Below are 3,479 nucleotides of genomic sequence, written 5' to 3'. Positions count from 1 at the left end.
TAAGTAACCTGTGAGTTTCAAGTCCCAATTTGCTAATAGTAGAAAAATATACATGTGAAGCAAACCTACTTTAAGTGATTACAATGATTTTTGTTTCAATATTTTGATCTTTAAATTACCATTATGGCAAAAGCGCATATTTCTCAAGTTCAAATAATATGCTATATATGGCCTTTTTATATTCTTTCCATTCTACATATGGAAAAAAAAAAACCTACTTCTTAATTAATCATAAGTACCTCATTTTTTTGTTGTTGAATATTATATGTGGGAATTACAAAAATATCAACAATTAACAGAAAAGCATTTATGACCCTCAGTCACCAGTTTAATTGGTTATGTCATGGACAAATAAGAGAATCATAAAAATGATCCTTTATCTTGGGTATAGATATAAAACTCAGAAGTAAGGCACAAAGAGTTTGGATTTGTCTATTTTTTTTTTTTTAAGATTTATTTATTTCAGTTGAGGGGGTAAAGGGATATCAAGCTGATTCCACACCCAGTGCAGAGCCCAATGGTGGGCTCAATACTACAACCCAACACAGAGATTACCACCAGGCAGAAACCAAGAGTCGGGCACCCAACAGACTGCACCACTCAGGAACCCCAATTTGTCTTTTTTAATCTCCCAAAGTCATGGAATTCTAAGGCTATTAAATTGGAAAAAAAAAAAAAAGAGAGAGAGAGAGAGAAACACTTATAATAATAGGGAATAATTGCATATGAGTAAGTACACAAAATTGCATCTGAGAATAGAGGTAATTATCTAGATCTTCACTGTAAATTCCCCAAATAATTTTCATCTGGCTTATAAAAATATTTGAGGCAATATTTTATTTCTGAAAAATAATTCATTTATTTTTGCATTTCACTGAAACATTATTAAAATACATATAAACTTATAGCTATATTGTCAACAAATTACCACATTTTATATACTATTAAGTTAAATTATTATTATTGTATTTTAAAATTTTATTTATTTATTTGAGAGTGAGTGAGAGCACAAGAGTGGGGTGAGGGGCAAAGGGAGAAGCAGACTCCTCACTGAGCAGGAAGCCCAATATTGTGTCAGTCAGAGATCATGATCTGAGCTGAAGGCAGATGCTTAGCTCACTGAGCTACCCAGGCGCCCTATTAAGTTAAATTATTTACAGTCATATAAAGTAACTCAAAAATTTTAGGATAATTTTGAAAAATGAAACAATATTTTGGACATAAAAGCTAAGTCTTTGGGATTTAAAAATCTCTCAGGTTAAAATGATTATAATCTCTTCTAGGTATTTCTGTTTCAAAATGCTTAATTTTTATATCAAATGTTTAATTATTATAATAACAAAAACATGGAAACAAAATCAATTTGCAAATAATCTACCTTTTTTTGGTTAATAACACTGTCCTCTTATGAAAGAAAAATAAATATGCAAGTGTACTAATTCTTTTCTTAACAAGGTAAACTATCTGCATATAGAGTATTTCTCCACAGAGAACAGAAGACAAAATCATAGTGGAATATTCATACATTTTCTCAGTGCTAATAATCTAATTTGTTTGCTCATTTTTGAGAAAATTACAGTTCTTGCCATAAGCATGGCATTACTTTCGTTCTACCTGATTGAATCATGATTTTGACAAGGTTTTACAAGACACACAGAAGAACAATAGATAAGTTAGAACAGATAAAAAATTAGGATAGGAAAAACTACCTAACTCCAAAATGCAACTTTTTTCATGATTTTGTAATCTTAAAATATAATTTGAAGTAATATGTATATATTTCCCTAGGAATTATTTTATATTCATAGCTATCTTACGCCTGCAGTTATTCATCTTTTTAGTGTGAACAAAGAATTTGATCCTTGGCAAACATCTCATGAGGATATGAGTGCAAATATTTCAGTTAAATATTATTTTTTAATTTAATACATTAAAATAACTGAGAAAAATATTAAAAAATCAGAAATTGAATTTAAAGATAATGAAGTTCTTTATTATCACTATTTTTACTGTTTTGCCATAGTGGAACTTAACTTCTTAATAAGACCATTATAGACGATGCATTATTTGTATTTAACAAGCAATTAGAGACTTTAGCTACCCTAGTATTAAATCATTTTTTCCCTCTCTTCTTAAAAAGTTTAAATACCCGTTAATATCAGTTAATTAAATGAAAAAATTTTGACTTATTAAAATCAAATAAATATTTTGTGAAACATCACAAGAAAACACGGCAAAGACTAATTTTAAATGAAGGTCTTCTCTCTGATTCCAGTCCTTGATTATCAAATAAAAAACATATTTAAAGTACCTACATACATGCTGTCAATAAGAAGCTACTATTTTATTATTCAAATTTTATTATGCAACATTTCATCCATAGAATAAAGGAAGTAACATTTATAGTTTACTGTAGGGGAAACACTCACATATACACCACTCAAATTAAAAATGAAGCTCCTATATGCTCTTGCTCCTTGACCACCCAGAGAAACCACAATCCTGGATATCATGTAGACCACTGTCTTACTTCATGCACACTCACAAAAACACACACATGTACACTCACACTCACAAATCACAACTACAGGAATTCCTAAAAGGAAAAAAAATGCTGCTTAATTTTAGTTGATTTTAAAAAATGGCTACCATGCTATATGTATTTTTAGGGACTTTCTTCTTCTTCTTCTTCTTCTTCTTCTTCTTCTTCTTCTTCTTCTTCTCCTTCTCCTTCTCCTTCTTCTTTTTGACAGGAAGTTGGATTTATTGGTGGGCATAGATATGATGGGAAGGGGAAGTGCCAAGGTTCTCACGAGTGCAGAGCCCTCCATTTGTCCAAGGGACCACGGTTAGGGATGTACTTGACCCCAAAGCCATCTGGGATAAGCTGCTTTTCAGCCACCATGTCTCAAATTCATCTGCATTGAACTTAGTAAAGCCCCTCTTCTTGGAGAAGTGGATGTTCTGGCGGCCTGGGAACTTGAACTTGGCCCTGTGTAGGGCCTCAGTCACATGATGCTTGTTCTTCAGCTTGGTACAGATGGACATGATGACTTGGCCAATGTGGACCCTGGCTACTGTGCCCTGGGGCTTTCCAAAGGCACCCTGCATACCTGTTTGCAGCCTAAATTGGAGATAGCCATGAGGTCAGACCCCAACATCCACCGAAAGGGCTGTCTCTAAGGTCCCTTAAGGCAACCCATACAATCAACAAGCTGCATACACTACCAAGGAGGCTACTGTAGTATAGTCAGCTTTATTGGCTGCAGAGGGATTTACTTCTTTAACTGAGTATTGTATTGTTAGGATTAACCCATTTCTTTTGAATGTCATATAATCTTTAATTCTATAAGTATAGCAACCACGGAAGTAACACAACTATTTAGTAGACTATTTACTGGACTTTTTTCCCTTCAACATATTACCTTTTTAAATTAAATTAATTTGCATACAATGACATTTACCATTTTTAGTGTAAA

The 3,479-nt window shown here is 32.5% G+C and overlaps 1 pseudogene; it reads right to left on the bottom strand.

Annotated features, from left to right (window-relative positions):
- Nucleotides 1-3,171: 3,171 nt before the first annotated feature.
- Nucleotides 3,172-3,269, bottom strand: LOC131814216 (small nucleolar RNA SNORA70; annotated as a pseudogene).
- Nucleotides 3,270-3,479: the final 210 nt, after the last annotated feature.

Source organism: Mustela lutreola, chromosome 13 (assembly GCF_030435805.1).
Source record: "Mustela lutreola isolate mMusLut2 chromosome 13, mMusLut2.pri, whole genome shotgun sequence".
Lineage (NCBI taxonomy): Eukaryota > Metazoa > Chordata > Mammalia > Carnivora > Mustelidae > Mustela > Mustela lutreola.
Note: the sequence above shows the minus strand (reverse complement) of the source record. Positions and strands in the feature narration are given on the sequence as shown.